The sequence below is a fragment of the Sapajus apella genome, unplaced genomic scaffold, assembly GCF_009761245.1.
Source record: "Sapajus apella isolate SASKATOON/1434 unplaced genomic scaffold, GSC_monkey_1.0 scaffold20, whole genome shotgun sequence".
Lineage (NCBI taxonomy): Eukaryota > Metazoa > Chordata > Mammalia > Primates > Cebidae > Sapajus > Sapajus apella.
The window spans coordinates 7,577,013-7,594,356 of record NW_022436960.1 but is presented as its reverse complement, the minus strand read 5'-3'; positions in this window follow the sequence as shown (position 1 = coordinate 7,594,356).

Here is a 17,344-nt window from a genome sequence, read left to right as displayed (position 1 = left end):
GCAAGACTTCGTCTTGACAAAAAAGTAAACAAATTAACAGGGTATGGTGATGTATAACTATAGTCCCAGCTACTGAGGGGGTTGACGTGGGAGGATCGCTTGAGCCCTGGAATTCAAGGTTGCAGTGAGTTATGATCGCAGCATGACACTCCAGCCTGAGCAACAGAGCGAGACCCTGTCTCTAAAACAAACAAAAACCTGGGCTTTCACCTAACTGGATCCATGTATGTCACATGCTCAGCCCTGAGCCTGAAGAGTAACTGTACTAATTAGTTTCAGCCAAAACCCTGTGCCTACCCTAGAGCCAGAGGTGAGCCTGCCTCACTGAAACACAAGCTCCGCTAAGGAGGGGGTTCAGCTAAACAGCTGGCGTTCAGGTGCCATCCAAAGAGAATGAGGATGGGTGGCTCTGGTCATCAGATGGGGCCTTGCAACAGTCCTTGGTTGATATATTAGTACCAATACCAATCGGTACCTTGGGTGGTATATTAGTTTCTGATGGCTTCTGCTAAAAGAAATTACCACAACCTTGGTAGCTTTTAAAAAAAATTAATTTTCTTACAGTTCTGGAGGCCAGAGGTCCAAAATCACTTTCACTGGGCTGAAACCAAGGTGTTGGCAGGGCCATGCTCTCCTGCAGCAGCTCTAGGAGAGAAGCTGTGTCCTGGCCTTTTCCAGCTCCTAGGGCTGCGTCCCTCGGGTCATGGTCCCTTCCTCCATCGTCAAAGCCAGCAGCATAGCAGCTTCCAATCTCTGCTTCTGTGGTCACATCACCTCCTCTCTCTCTCTCTCTCTCCCTCTCTCTCTCTCTCTCTCCCACCTCGGACCCTCCTTCTGTCCTCTAATGAGGCCCTTGTGACCACATTGAGCCCACAAGGCAATCTAGGATCATCTCCCATCCCCCATTCAAGATCCTGAACTCAATCTCATCTGTGAAGTTTCTTTTGCCATATGACCTTCACAGGTTCCAGGGATTGGGACCTGGACATCTTTGAGGCCATTGTTCCATGGCTCTCCTGCTGCCATGGGCATAATTACATGCACCTTCTTGGTGCTTCCTAAGCCTTTCTTCACACCTGTGCAATGGCATTTATCACATTTTCATCCTGTAATCCTGTATGTATTTACGGGTCTGCCCACTGGGCTGCGAGTGCCTTGGCACTGTGAACTTTCTATTTATTTCCCCAAAGCATAGCAGCATGGCTGGCTCAGAGCAAGTTCTCAATGAGCGAATAAATAAATCTCTTCACCCAAGCAATGTAATGCAAATTGAAAGCACAAGACCTGAGGGAGCCTGGAACCAAGGACAACTCAGAGACAGCATGGAGTTAACGCAAAGACCCTAAATCCCAGGCTCAAATCTCCAGGCCCCTTCTGCTGCTTCCACACTGAGAGAGTTAGCCAAGCACGTCTCATTTCCCGGAGCCTATTTTTAAAATCCCTCAGTACTAGCAAGCAACATTGTAGCTATAAATAGAAGCCATGGATTTTATGATCAGGGAAAATGAGTCCATCATATTATAAAAAAAATACCCACACACATTCACTATTTATAGCCCAAGGGTTTCCACAGCTAAGCTACTCACTGAAAACCCCTGGCTGATTTTCTTCCCAGCCGAACAGGGCTCATGGAAATGTAGCAGGCAGGGGGAAAGTATGTCACCCTAAATTGCGTTTATTTTTGAAAACCCACTTTCTAAAGAGAAGGGGATCATGCAAAATGTTTGAAACTGACAGGAGTCTTTTAGGGAATGAAAGAATCACATTGCTGGCTGTGAAGTAGCTCAGGGCTCGGAGGGTGGTGGAGGACCAACGCGAAGACATTCACTGTGAAACACACCAGCCAGGCCAGAATACTCAGGACCCAGTGAGCCCCTCCGAAATGGAAGCAATAGCCAGTCTGCATTGAGCCCTTACTGTAAGCCATGCACTGTGCTAGGGACCTGCATGAATTATTTCCTTTCACCATTTCAACTGACACAATGTGCTAGTCCTATTATTATTAATCCCGTATTGCACATGGATAAACCAAGCCACAGAGAGGTTGAGCGTGTGAGATTGGAGAGGGAGCCAGCATCCTAAGCACAAGCCTAGACTGTCTGCACCATGGTTTCAGAGAGCAAGCAGAGGGTGGGTGGAGACCTGTCTGCACATGCGCAGGCCTTTCATGGTATACGAGGCCCAGTCCATTTCTCTAGTCTTTCCTGTTGTTGCTACATAGGAGGCTTTTGCTCCAGCCAGAGTGAGTCACTTGCTGTTCCCTGAACCCATCCGTTCTTTTGTGGCACTGAAATCTTTGCTCAAGCTCATAGGGGTTCCTTGGAAACAGAGACTATGCTTTTCATTTCCTTATTTCTTGGTCTGTAGGGGATGCTTAACACCTGTTAATGGAATAAATGGATGGATGGGTGGATGAATGTAAACAAATGTGTGAATACTATTTTCTACCTCTGAAATCCACCCGTTTTCCAAGACTCCTTCAGTGCTTCCTCACCTTCAACCTCACCTCTGTTGTAAAGTCTCTCCTGGACATTACCTCCAGTCTACGTCTGGTACAATTTCATCAAGCCTTTCCTGATCCCAGGTACTGCAGCCCAGTATATATTTTCTGTGTGTCTGCCTTCCCCACTAGGCTGCCCCACCTGAGAACAGAGACAATGTTTTGAATGTGGGTTGATTCCCAGTGCCCAGCATGAGCGTTAATGACTGAATGCACTGAAACACTGTCTGGCCATATACATAAATGAAGAAGCTCAGTGATGTATTCCCACGGGCATACCGAGAGCAAGGGGAAGAGCTAGGGCCAGGTCCCAGGGCTCAGGCTTCCAGTTGTCTGTCCTTTCCAACATGCCCCAGTGTAGATAAGAAGCTGGGGATTTCACTAGTTTTAGAATTTTTTCCAGGTCTCTAGAGTGCCACAGACCACACCAAGCAAGTAGGAGTCATCCCAAAGTGACCAAACCAGAATGTGTCTGCCCGTGATGCCAAACTCGATCATTCACCAGTGGCTTCTTCTCTGGAAGAACGGTATCCAGGGCATTGCTGGTTTCACCTTGTATCCTCAATAACTGGATTACAAAACAGGTGATGATGCCTTGAGAGGAGGGCGTTGACAGCAGGAAGATGGGAACAGATTTCAGAGCTGGGAGTGGTTTCAAGCAGCAACAAGAGCCTCAGACGAGAACCTGGATTATATTTTCAACTCTGTTACTGATTTACTGGTCTCTCTGGGCCTCTCACATTTCCACAATATGAGGGAACCAGAATACATTTTCTCTAAGGCCCTTCCAAGTTCTCAAGCTCTGTGTGTTTATATGTCTAAAGCTCATTTGGAAGACATGGATGACTCGAAGGCTAGTAAGGAAGACAGAACTTTTCCAGTAAAGTGACAAGTAGTAGGCTTATTTTCCAAGTGTTCAACGATCAACAGCAAATGTAACAAAAATAATAAGAAAGAAAAAATTTGAAAGGTTTCTTAGAAACAAACTTACTAGATTCAATGTGAAATTTAATCACTTGTAAGTAATACCCTAACCATGATCCACCCCCATTACCTGCACATCCCTTGGAAGACCTTTGCTGCTTCTGATTTCCATGCCTTTCCCAAATGTTGTACAACTACTGGTATTTCAAAGGAAATCAAAAGAGAAGGATGTGATTGATGGAGAAGGTAAACTCAGCTCTTCCACAAGAAGCGTAACTGCTCAGTTTGAGTGACTTGGCTTTGAAAGTCATTCATTGCAAAGCAAGGAGCATTTGTTGCGAATCTAGTGTTTGGCATGGGGAAGGGGCAGATGGAAAGATGAATAGACTTTGAGGAGTTCAAAGTCTGCTGGTAAAGATGGACCCAACCCCACTTAGTGAGTTCTATAGCAGTCCTCTCCCAGCTTCTTGTTTGGAAGTACCATTTTTTACCATCTTTGCAGCTATCTCTTTTGTGGGTGTGTCAAATGAAAAGGGCGCATCTGCCCCCAGGTCTGTTAATACTAAATTTCACAGCAATAATACTGTTATTGCTAACAAGGACGATTAACATTTGTATCATGCTTTCATGTTTACAAACCACAGTCACATGCAATGTGCCTTAAAACTGCAGGGTTAGAAAAGTTTGAGTCAGGTAATATTTTTCAGCTGAAAATATTTATGTTCAATTTTCTACAACTAGCAAATTTGAGACATTATTAACTTTTTTCAAATATTGTAAAGAGAAGCCCTTGCAGGCCATTTCCAACTATGCCAAAATGCATGCTGACATCCTTCAAGTATTAAAAAGAGCAAGCAAAACATTTCAACTATTTTGACTATGTGAACCAAGCCAGTGGGGAATGCACATGACTCTGCAGAAGCAAAGAACATTATTCAGCAAAAAAGACATGCATTCTGCATAAGGCTGTAAAATAATTTTTTTCCTAGAGCATATTTTTAGATCATTGTACTGCAAGAATGCTGATTTCTTTCTAAAACAAATTCATTATCAAGAATCACTGAACTTCTGTTAAAAACAGCAACTTATCTAAATTTCATGTTTTGACAAGCATTAAGGAAAATTATGTAGCACTCACAGCCACAAGAGGAATGTGCTATATAGTTCTTATACTGTTGAGACTGTTAATCTTAAGACTGTTAATCATATCAAAACAAAGAATCACTCAGCTAAGTTTTTACTTGGTATACCAGATATTCTTATTGCAATACTTAATTCAGGGACTCAAACCATTGGCCATTCAAGGCTAAGGGTACAGAGGAGCCAGCATATGCAAGTCTCTCTCCATGGTCTTGAGTTACCCATCCTCTCCCATTAGGGTCTAGTTGTGTTTCTTTCCTGCTGAGAAGACCAGATGCAGAGTCAGGATTTAGAACTCTGTTCCAGCTCCATCACTACGTAACTAATTGTATAACCAAGGTCACACTGTTCACTTGTTCTCTCTCACCCTCAATTTCTTCAGAATGTAAAACGGGCACATTGAAAAGAGGGCTCTAAGCTCCAATATCCTATGATTTGGTGACTTAAAATTGCCAGAGTAGGGCAGGCATGGTGGCTCAAGCCTGTAATCCTAGCACTTTGGGAGGCCATGGCTGGCAGATTGCTTGAGCCAGGAGTTTGAGACCAGCCTGGGCAATACGGCAAAATCCAGGTTCCACAGAAATTAGCTGGGAATGGTGATGTGCGTCTGTGGTCCTAGCTGCTTGGGAGGCTGAGGAGGGAGGATCACCTGAGGCCCAGATAGGTTGAGGCTGCAGTGAGCCAGGACTGCACCACTGCACTCCAGCCTGGGTGACACAGTGAGGCCCTGTCTCAAAAAAAGAAAAGAAAAGAAAAGAAAAGAAACTACTAAAATATTTGAACAACTGGTAGGGTTCTCAATTCGATTTAACAAAGTATAATAAAGGGTCATCTCTCATATTTCATGTACTATGCTAGGTACTAAAAGTACAATTATATATTAGTTAGAAACTTTCTTTTTGGTTGAAATGCACACAAAACATACTGGCTTATGTGGGGGAAAAGGGTAATAATGTCAGGTACTTTATTGGGTCATGAACCAAACTTGTAGGATTCCATCTGGGAGTCTGGAACAATTGGAGTGAGAACCTGCAACACTCTCAAATCTTTATGTTTTTTCTGCTTTATTCTTTTATTCCAAAATGACTTTTACCCAGAAGGTGTGTGGCAGACAGAGTTTCAGGTGGCCCCCAATTATCCCAGCCTCTCAGCACTCACAGCCTTATGTAATTTCCTATTCGTTAAGTATGGGCATGCCTTGAGAATTACCTCTCACCAATAAATATAGCACATGTAAAATGATGTAACTTCCGTGATTATGTTACCTAAGACTGTAACATGTTTCTTGCTAACGTGTTTTTACTTGCTGGCTTGGATGAAACCCGTGGGCCCATTAGGGAGGCCCCAACAACAAGGAATTGAGGGTGGCAGCCTCTGCCAACAGCCAGGTAGCAACTGAAGGCAGCCTCTGGCCAACATCAGCCAACAACAAACTCAGATCCTCAGACACATGGGCAACAGCACCCAATTCTGTCAACAGCCATGTGAACTCAGAAGGGGATCCTTCCTCATCTGAGCCTTGAGATGAGACAGGGGCATCAGCCCCCACCTTGATTATAGCTTTCAGATGAGGCCCTGGTGCAGAGGACCCAGCAAAGCTGTACTCAGATTTGTGACCCACAGAAACTTTTTGTTAAAACAAAAAGTTAAAACAAATTTGTTAAAACAAATTTGTTATTTGAGATAACAAATGTATGTTTTTTAAGCCACTGAGTTTGTGGTAATTTGTTGTGCAATAGGCAAACAACATGAAGGCCATGGCCACTAAAGTCCCTGAACCCATATCAGAACCCTGAGTGGATCTGACAATGAGTTTTTCTCCTTTTCTGTTGAAAATTCCTAATGAAGAGCTCTGATCATCCCAGCTCATGTCAGGTGTCCACACTACTCACCACTGAGGCCAGGGGGTTGGAAATTAGCAGGAGGCAGCAGCCCCCATTCTGGCTGATCGAACTGGATAGAACATTTCCCATGGCAAGAGAAAAAGTGCAATTATGGGCAGGCTAAACAGTAGTTGCCCACAGCAAACGGTGAACACTGTACACATGTTCTTTGCCGGTGATGTAGAGGCAGGTGTAGATGAGTTAATTGCCTGTTAGAATCAGTTGTTTCTGTGCTGCCGTAAGGGAAGTACATATCTTGAAGAAGGATATTTACACAGACTCGAGAGTCAGGAAAAAGTATCCAGGGAAAGGGACGCCTAAGATAACAACTGAGAACTAAGAGTAATCGGGTAAATAAGGGACAATTATGAATGCCTCACACACAGAAGACATCAAGTGAAAAAGCCCAGGTGCTGGAGAAAAAAAAAATGAAGTATTGGGTTGATTCCAAACATCTTTAATACACTCAGGTGACAGTGTGGAGAGTATGCTAGGGAAGTGCCAAGAAAGAGGCTGAAGAAATTTTCCAGGACTGGGACATAAAAGACCTGGTATTAGTCAGAATTCCTAGTGACATGTCACAGACTCCATTCTCTTAGGTGGCTCACAGGGTTAAGACACCGTGCAGTCAGAAACTGTGCAGTCATGGTGATAGAACCAGAACATCATGGTTGCCCGTGCCCACTGTTGGCACCAAGCACCCCACACTGGATAACACAAGCTGTCCCAGAGAAGTTAGATTTCCTACCCTTCTGCCTGTCAGGAGACTATCTTCCAGGTCACCACTGGGTCTGCTGCCTCACGTAACGCTTTGGCATCCAGCTGTCACAGGAGTGGTCTCATTGGAAGAAGCCAGGTCACTTGCCTGCCTCTGAGCTGCAAGGAAGGCTGGAATGTGTTATTGTGGATGCTGATTTTATTCCATCATGAGAATGTGGGAATCATATATGGGAACTGTCAAAGTGTAGAGAGGTTGTTCGACAGATAAAGACATTCATGAATGACAGCTGCCCATGAAAGGCTTCATGAGCCAACCTAGAATTTTACCTTTGTCTTGGGGGATGTCATCAGTGGGGTTTGGGTAAGGGCATGGCATGCTTACGCTTATAGTTTAGGAAGCTCACTTGTCGTAGAGGGTGGAAGATGAATTGGAGGCAAGGAGGCCAGGTGGAAACCTGTTGAGGCGTTCAGGTGAGGAAGTACAAGTACCGGAAATAAAGTTGAGGCAAAGGGAATGGAGAGAAGGATAAGTCTGGGTGGATCCTAGGAGGCACATAAAGAAGTACTTTCTCTTAAGTAGACAAAAATACTTAGTAAATTACCATTCTTTTCTGCACATCCTCCCCTCTACCCCATTTTAGCAAATCTTGGGGATATTCCTCTCCACCTAGGGTTAAATTTGAATTTTTAAATGGATTTTACTAAAGAAATATTGCAGTGGTGGACTATGTGGGAAACCTATCATTTGTAATATAGCTTCTCTGACAAGTGTCTTTTAAATATACACTGAGCGTGGAATCTTTCTTCAAATTAAATCTAATATAAAGTCAATAAGGGGAGTGTGGTGTCTTTGGGTTTAGAACTCTGTCCTCCTTTTCATTCCAAAATATCAGCCTGGAGGAAGCTCTGCAGAACCCTAGGCCCTCATAGTGCATGGTTTGAGAACATGTGCCCCTTGAAAGTGTGTATTGAACTTACACAAAAAGTGGAACTGACTCTCAGTTGCTGTATCTGCTGCTGCATCAATTACCCTGTGGCGTGTTGTACTTAATTAAGTACTAGGTAGATTCACCGGGGAGAGAGGGAAAAAGGAAGGTGGGAGCTACCAGAGAAGGTTTCTTGGAGGAAGGTGGCTGGTGCTGAGCCTCCAAGGATAAGAAAGGTGTGCCAAGGAGGAAGTAGCAATAGGAGTGCTTTGTGGAGGGCGGATGTTGGCAAGGGCACTTACTGGAATTAGATGGGTGGTGTGGTGGGCAGACTATAAGATGTCCCCACTGGTCCTTGTCTCCTGGGATTCACATACTGGTATAATCTCCTCTTCTTGAATGTGGGCAGGACCTGCTTTTAACAAATAGAATACAGCAATGGTAACGGGATATCACTTCTGTCATTAGGTTACATGAGATCATGGTTTCTGTCTTTCATGCAGCTCTCCCTTTTGTCTTCTTGCCTTGCACACTTTGATGAAGCAAGCTACAATACCAGAGAGGCCCAATGTGGCAAAGAATTGACGGTGGCTGCTAGCCAACAGTCATCTAGGAAGTGAGACCCTCAGTCCAGCACCCTCAAGGAGCTAAATTGTGTCAACAATATCCTGAGAAAAGGCCTGGAGTGGATACATCCCCTGTTGAGCCTTCAGATGAGTTCCCAGCTGTGGTTGACACACTGATTTCAGCGTTGAGAGAGTCCCTGAGAAGAAAGCTCAACTGAGCTGTGCCCATATAACTGTGAGATCGTAAGTGTGCGTGTGTGTTGGTTTAAGTCACTAAGTGTTGTGAATGTGTTACACAGCAAAATATAGCTGATGCAGTGACTTTGGGCATGTCTTAACATTTCTGACCCTTGGCTTTCTATTCTGTACGTGTGGGGAATATGTGGACCACCTTTCAGGTTTGGTGGAGGGATTATATAAAACAAGATATGGAATGCCAGCATTCTGTAGGGCTAGTGGTAGGTGTTCAATAAACAGTAGCTACAGCCAGCACTAACATCAACTATGCATAAGGGAGAAATAACCCTTAGTAGATTTTCACAATCTGTGCATGTCTGTCACTTATTGGAAGAACCAATATGGCCCTGTGAACCTCTCCCAGAAATCTAGCTCTGGAATAAGAGTGAAAGACAGACAAAATATCTCTAGGTGCTCTAAACCCCTCAGTTTCTAGGGTCGGTGCTGACCGTACGTGCTTCTTGATCACACTGCACCAAGGTCCAGGACCGTGGCTGGATCTGTAATCCACATTCATGAGGTGGCTTTATGTCAGGGAAAAGAAGGACAACATTGTGCTAGTTTTTTAAGGTAGCATTCCCAACTTAATGTAAAAAAAAAAAGCCTGCATTTTCTTTATCATTCCTCCATCGTGTTCAACCCCCAACGAAGATTACAACCTTTAGATATTAGTCACTCTCCCACTGTAAGAGTTAAGATTAACAGGGTAAACAGGGTAACAGGCTTTGCCAGAAAAACTTGGCTGATCCAACAGATTTTAACTCTGTAGGACAGATTTTGCTGTATTTGTGCTTTCCCATTTTTGTTCGTTCTTCCCCAGAGGAGTATTAACTCAAAGCCATCACGAGAGAGCCATCGCTGCTTCCTGCTTTTTGTACTATCACGTGCATCTCTCTCTTTTGTGACTTCTCCAGCCATTTGATTAAAGACACACACACACACACACACACACACACACACACACACCCCTTGAGGATGCCATCCACTTCTAAAATGGAAACAATTTGATTGGAAAATGGAGAGTGCATAAAGGCATTTTCATATCCACCCATTTCACCTTCATCTACCTTTCCCGGTCTACTGAAGCCAACAGCAGGACTTTGCTCTTTAAATGTAAAGGCTGCAATGAAATGCAGTTAGCGACCGAACTTTGAAAGGAATTAAGAAGACTGAAGTGGGTTGGCAGCTAACAGAGAGGTACCCTCCGGACTTGTATTTTCAGTGATCTCGAAAAATGTAATGAATTCCAATGACGTTTTAACAAGGCTGCTGATACCTAAACCTTAACTGCTTAGAAAAAAAAGGGTAAGAGATGAAAGAACATATTTCTTTGTCCACAGTAGGTACGGTGACTGTTTTGGGTGGGTGAACTCTGAAAATAACAGTAATTTGACATACCTGCAATTTAGAAGGCAAAGAGGTAAGTCTGTCAGCCACTGCTTGTTTTGTTAGTCTGAAAAGTGAGCAATTGTTTCTTGAAAGTTCTGCATTTTTGTTCATTGATGTAACAGGTGTTGCATTTTATTAGCAATAGCCTTTGCCTAGTCATATATATGTATATTTTACTGTTAGCTTTAAATTAATGGCTTCTAACAACTGGAAATATTCATTAGCTAAGTTTGGATCTTTGAAGACTAAAAATAGCCTTTTTCAGTCACTGCTTTTTCATCTGAAAAATGGGAATCATGATGTGTGCTTGTGGTGGTTTTATTTTTAAGTTGAAATCATACACATGAAAGGGCCTGACACAGAATAGAGGCTCGATTAATGCTGGCGATGACGATGAAAAGGCTAAGCAGAGATGTGTACATCTTCATTTTTCCTATGCAAAATATAATCTTTCTTTCATCAACGAAATGTCTTTAGACATTTTTCTAGATGGATTGTTAATATGGTCACCCTAGCAATTAAACATTCCTGTGTTTTATGAGATATTTGTAAGTCATCCAAAGCCCCTCCTTCCTTACTCGTTTAGAGAAATCTAGTGCAAGGAACTCCAGCTGGATTTGGTTTTATGCAGCGCTTCGGACAGGCCAAGTCAGCCTCTGGCTGGTTTGTGAAAATAAATAGAAGTATTAGGAAGGATCTAGATTGAAAGACAAGATGAGGAGTCCTTTGCCTTCCTCATCATTCACTAAGAGACTCTCCTTCAACGTGACTGAGGCGATCATGTGATGTTTTGCTTCAAACTCCGCAGATGACGTGGCTAACTGGGTGGGGGGTGGTGGCTCGGGAAATGGTCTCTGATCCTAGATCAGCTCTGTGGCATGTCGTCTCTTAATTACCGTGGCTTCCCCGTCACTGGAGACTATTTGTCAGCTTTTAGAACAATTAACATTACGGAGAGTTGAGACTAAGAGGAAGAACGAGGGACTTCAACAACCTTTATGTTGTTAGTAATTTTATGGCTATGTCTATTTTATGGGAAATCTCCCCAGCAGAACTGAATTACTACATTAATATGAATCCTTGGAATAAGGTAAAGTGTGCTCGAGTGTACATGGAGCAATTAATTTAACAATGCTCTCCCATCTTACCTTGGGAGCTGAAACCAAGCATGCTGACATCGAGTAATTATAAATAAAATGTGTAAGAATGATCTTGTTTGTAATTAACTGGGGACAAGGCTATGACTATTGTGTCCCCTGCACTGTAAGTTATCATGAAAGCCATAACAACAACACAAGAACTCTCTCATTTAGGAATTCAACACTGTCCAAGCTTTGGCGGGGGCTGGGGAGAAATAAAACAAGGCTAAGGTTTATATGTCTTCTAACCTGGTGGGGAGGCCAAAGAAGAAGGTTGGGCTAGAGAGGAGACCTCAGCACTGAGATTAGACAATCCATGTCACAGGCAAAAATGAGAATAGAAGATGAAAGAGTATTGGGCTTAGGGTATCCCTGTGAAGTCATGAAATGACTGCGGCTTTTTTTTTTTTTTGAGATGGAGTCTTGCTCTGTCACCCAGCTGGAGTGCAGTGGCGTGATCTCAGCTCACTGCAATCTCTGCCCCCAGGTTCGAGTGATTCTCTGCCTCAGCCTCCCAAGTAGCTGGGATTACAGGTGCCTGCCACCACGCCTGGCTAATTTTTGTATTTGTAGTAGAGACGAGAGTTTCACCATCTTGGCCAGGCGGGTCTTGAACTCCTAACCTCGTGATCCACCCGCCTTGGCCTCTCAAAGTGCTGGGATTACAGGCGTGAGCCACCACGCCTGGCCCCGTCTGCAGAATTTTTATGGGATGCTTCTTTCATGTCTCACCAGGTGGACATCCCTGACATTTTCTGTGGTCTTTTAAAATTCTAAATAAACACAGCCACAACACCAAGATTTCTCCTAGCTGGAGAGCAAGCGTGAGTTTGGTTCAAATAGGTTTTGAGTATGATTAAGTGAATGAGAATGGATGCGTTAAGGCCTGAATAATATCGGAATGCTTCTCAGGTGAAAAGCTCTCAGGGGTATCTGCCTCTCAGCGGGGGAATCCTGCCAATGGCACCCAACCACCTTGATTATCTAACTGTCACCTGCAAACAAAAACAGCAGCAAGAAAAATGTAAAATATAAAAATGTAAAACGAGTTTGTTGCTGCTATCTTACTTTGATGGGAGAAAAGAATGAAAACTCAAAGCAGTGAGGGATTTAGAAAAATCGGTTCCTGGAATTCACTGTGGTGTGGACTGGATCGGGCCACTTAGGATCAGGGAAGCAGTCTTTGTGCAAAGACAGTCGAAACAGGATTTAATCAATTTGGCCCGTGCCGATGCTATTCATAAGGGAACATTACCCGTTTCTGGTTGGGAAATCTTTGCTTCTGCACTCAGGCTGTGGGTTACCGAATAGGAACATTTTCTGTTGTTTCCATCACATCACGGTGTTTGCAAGACAGTCTGAGATGGGAAAATTGAACCTGTTAGTATTCAATCTGGCTGAGAATAAGATAATGAAATAGCCACAGCCTTGTTTTTTTCTAAGAGATGATTTTTATTTATTTTTCTGCGCGTGATCCTACTTGGAAAGAAAGCAAATTTCAGTTAATAGCATTGTGCAGTATTGTTGCTTTGTTAGAGAGATACACCACCACCCGAGTACATCTCGGCCTGCTTTTGGCATCTACCAGGTCCTCACCACAGTCTGGTCAAGCTAGGCAGGGCTGGGGTGACCGGTTCCTCAAGGACAGGTGATTTGTCCAGCTCAAGCTCTGGCAGCAAGTTTGCTGAATGATGTCCCCAGACACACCAACAGAAGCCCGACAAAACTAACTTTGCTGATGCCATGCCTAATCCCTTTCACACACACAGTAATCGTGAGCCACATGGGTATAATGGTGGCCCAGAAATGATCCACGCAGTTCTTCATTAATGAGCTTATTCATCAATGAGTGCCCCTTTTCCAGTGGGGGAGGCTTGCGTGTAAAATTTCCAACAGATGTTCACCCTTGAGATTGCCTGAATTTGTACCTCATCTATCTTGTCATGTTAGGCAGAGAAAGCTACTGCTCACTTTGATGGGCATCAGATACTGCCATGAAAAGCTATAGTCCTGAAACCGTGCTGAGGCTGCTCCATAAATAGATTATTCATCTATGGTCGTAATAATTGTAACTGGCAGACAGCAAAGAAATTTGAATAATTGTCATTAACTGCTGGACCCTTACAATCTCAAAGAGACCTTACAGGTTACTCAGACCCTTTTCAACATGACTGCTTAACAAGACTTCAGCTTTTGCTTGAGTGCCACAAGTGATGGGGAGCTCACTACTTACCAAGAGAGCCCATTTGTTATTTGGATTGCTGTGAGTCAGGAGTTGGCAAATTGTCTCTGTAAAGGGCTGGATACTAAATAGGCTTAGGGGGCCATTCAGTCTCTGTAGCAAGTACTCGTCTCTGTTCTTACAGCAGAAACAAGACAAAAACTAGTGGGTGGGCACTAGAACCTTGTTTACAAAAGTGGTCAGTTAGTTAGATTTGACCCATGAACTGTGGTTTGCTGGCCACTCCTCTAAGTGTTAAGGCGTTCTTCCTTGTCTTGAAGAAAAGCAGTCGTCTTCCTGGTGGCCTAGTTCCACTTCTTGGGGCCAACTGTGAGAGCTAATCAAGCTCTCTCCTTTAAGAAAACCCTGTAGCTATTTGAAATTGATAGTATCCTCTTTCCAAATGATCTCTTTTGTGTTCGCCACTTCTCTCAGCTCTTCCCAGTCGTCCTAATTTCAGTCTTTCACCACCTCCTTTCCAACCCGAAAGCCGATCCTAAACAAATGTTTGAGTCCTCCTCACTTCATTTCACCTGTCTTTATGGCACTCTTCACTCAGGCCCTGCCACTGACGCAGGCTGTCCCATTCATGTGAATGCAAACGAATCAAACTTCTGCTCAGCCCAGCGGCTGCAGCCTGCCCGGATAAGCCCAGCCAGTTACCCTCCTGGCCTCCCACTAACCAGGGGGCTTTGCTGGATAGAGGCTGCCCCTCTCTGGGCTAGCATTTTCTTCCTTTGAAGCTGGAGATGCTGACAGAGCCAGGTGAGCTCAGGAAGATGGACATGCTTTGTGAACTGTGAAGAGCCATATGCAAGTATTAACAAATTTCAGGACAAGACCACCCAGGGGGAAGCCCCAGCTTCAAGTCACAGGGTCTATCAGGTATCAGCTTTGAGACTGAGGAATCCTCCAGACCAAACCCCCATGTATATGATGAGAGCCAATGAAATGTGGGAAATGAGAGGTTCTGAAAACCTCAGAGCACTATAAAAATAAAAGTCATTAACAGTAGAGATAATGATTTTTAGAAAGGAAGGATGCTTCTAATCTTTCCTGAGCCATTTCTAAGGAAGTCCTTTCTCCCTCTTGGGTCCTACTACCCCCAACCCCGTATCATACACTTACCTGACTGCACGACACATAGTGTTTCTTCTCTAAAAGGAACAACTGTTTGACCTTTCTTAGTGGGCTCTATTTTTCAGTATTTGAAAGTCTTTGCAAGTGCTGTTCCTGTACTTGAAATCTTTCTGCCCCCCAACCCCCAAACCATTTCCCTTTCATTTGACTGACTCCCACTGATGTTTCAGATTCATCTTAGAAGTCTCCCTCACCAGGAAGCCTTCCTCAGTCTCCTAGATCCAAGGAAGGGCCTCCCTTTGGTGCAAACCCCATGACTTAGTAAGTGCTCAGTTAAACACTTATTAAATGAATGACTGCACAAACAGATGAATAGATCCAATAGGCTAATATCTGCAAAAAGCTTGGAACAGATGTACTATTTATGACTCTCATGCAAACAATACACTCATTACAGATTGCTGAGCCCTCTCACACAGAAGGACTGGTGAAGTGTACTGTGTACCTTGCCATGTCCCTGCAAAGTGTGGTGGTTGGTAGGGATCAGGACCCCATTGTCCTTTTGAATGATGGGAGGCGCCTCAGTCAAGCACAGCTACTAAGTCTTGGCTTGGGTGGCTGCCTGGAGGCTGGATCCTCTTTTCCAGCTAGCTGCTCCGCTGTTTCACACTCACCACCCCATGGGCCAGACTCAGCTGATGGCCTTGCCTGCTCCTTCAGGGAGGAAACCGGCACTAACAGGAGTCATGGACTCCCCTAGCTCCCTCTCTACTTGCCTCCCTAAGGGCAGTTCCTGCACAGTTTCAAGATGTTTCTTCCACTTGTGTCCTTCAGCATCCCTAGGACTTGCTCCATCTCTTCAACTTCTTGTCTTCCTGCCTCGGGTCTCACTCAGCTCCTGCACACAAGAGCTGCTTGTTACCCTGCATATTCCTCCTGATTAGCTTGTTCTTGCTTCTGCATTATCACCTGCCCAATATTTATGCATCCTTGGGGACCCAACTCAGATGCCACCTCCTCTGGGCAGCCAGCTGCAGTCCCTGCAGACAGGTATAGTCACTTTCCTCTACCCCTCCAAGAATAGTATTTGGTAACCTCTATAAGAAAGAGCGTATCAATTCACAACTGTGGGGGTCTAATGATAATAATAACTATCTTTTTATCAAGTGCTCACTCTGTTCCAGGAACTATGCTGGAGACTCATATACACATCTCGTTGGCAATCCTGTCTCAAGTAGCCACTAGCTATGTTATTATTGTTCTTTTCCTTCAGCCTGGCAGACCGCATAGGAAATTAGGAACATGGGCTGGGGGGTCAGGAAGACTGGGTTACAATTCCCCAAGTCCAGCATTTGCCAGCTGCATGACTTTAGGAAACTGACATAGCCTTTTCGAGCTTCCCTTCCTAAGCAAAGATAATGGACCTACTTTACAGAGTTTGGTGAGGTTAAAATGAGCTTTCCTAAATAAAACTCTTCGTACCTGGAGTTCCTGGCATGGGTTAAGCCCTCAATAAAAGCCCCTATGAGGACCCAGAAGACAGAGGACTTATCTAAGTCATTTTTGCATCTCTGGTGCCTAACACGGTGCCTGACTTCAGTGGATACTCCTTACAAATTTAGGGAGATATTCTTCCACTGTATTGCTGAGGAACAATCCCTGTGTGGTCATAGGGATCATAGGCTTCCTCAATCCTGGCTTTCCTGTGCACTCCCCACTTCCTATTATTTGAGAAAAAATGAAGAATGACTATGTAATGTAAGAGTCTTCCCTGCTGCCCTTTTCTCCAGCCATATATGCACCAATAAAAGATGTATGTGCCGGCTTTTGCTATCCCCAAACAACATGTTTCAAATCTCTGCAAACCCCGAATGAGACATTTCCCTGCAGGCTGCTTTGGTTCCTGGAATAGTTGGATGCCTGGAATCCAAGCTCTGAGGTTTCATTTATTGTAAGCACCGGACTCCCTGACCAAATTAGGTGTCAAATTCTACCTGCAGATTGGGAAATTGGGGCTGGAGAAAGAGCCGGCTGCCAATTTGGCACCAAGAAATAGTCCTTCTGGAGTATCTGGGGACCAGCTCTCAGTATGTAACCACCCATAATGACTGGTTGGGAGATTCAGATGTTATTCCCAGTTTCACTGGAAAATGTTGGAATGCACTGTCATACACAGGCTGGGATGCAAAGTGCTTTTCTCAGAAAAGTATGGCCTTTGGGCCCTGGCTTCTTGACACAGGTTCCTGTTTCGATGGACTTGCAGGGTTTTTCAACAGGAGTTACTGGCATCTCAGTAATAATAATTGGAGGACATGTCTTGTCACTAAGCCAACAAAAACCACTCAGGCTCTGGGGTTTCCCAAAGCCCCTCCTGGAGGGGCTCTTTCCTGCAGAGATGCAGGGCTGGGGTGTGGGAGTTCCTGGGCAGGCCCCATTCCCCTAAATCTCTGCAGGGTCTGTCGTCTGCATCTTTCTTCCCACATCCAGACCAGAGAGGAAGACAGAAAGGCCAGCTAGGGAGGGTGTGGGTTGGTCTTTTGGGTGAGGTGGCAGGCGGGTCCTATTCTGTGGTAGGCAGCCTTTTGTAGGCAAGAGGATCTTCTGAGAAGTAGGGGCAGA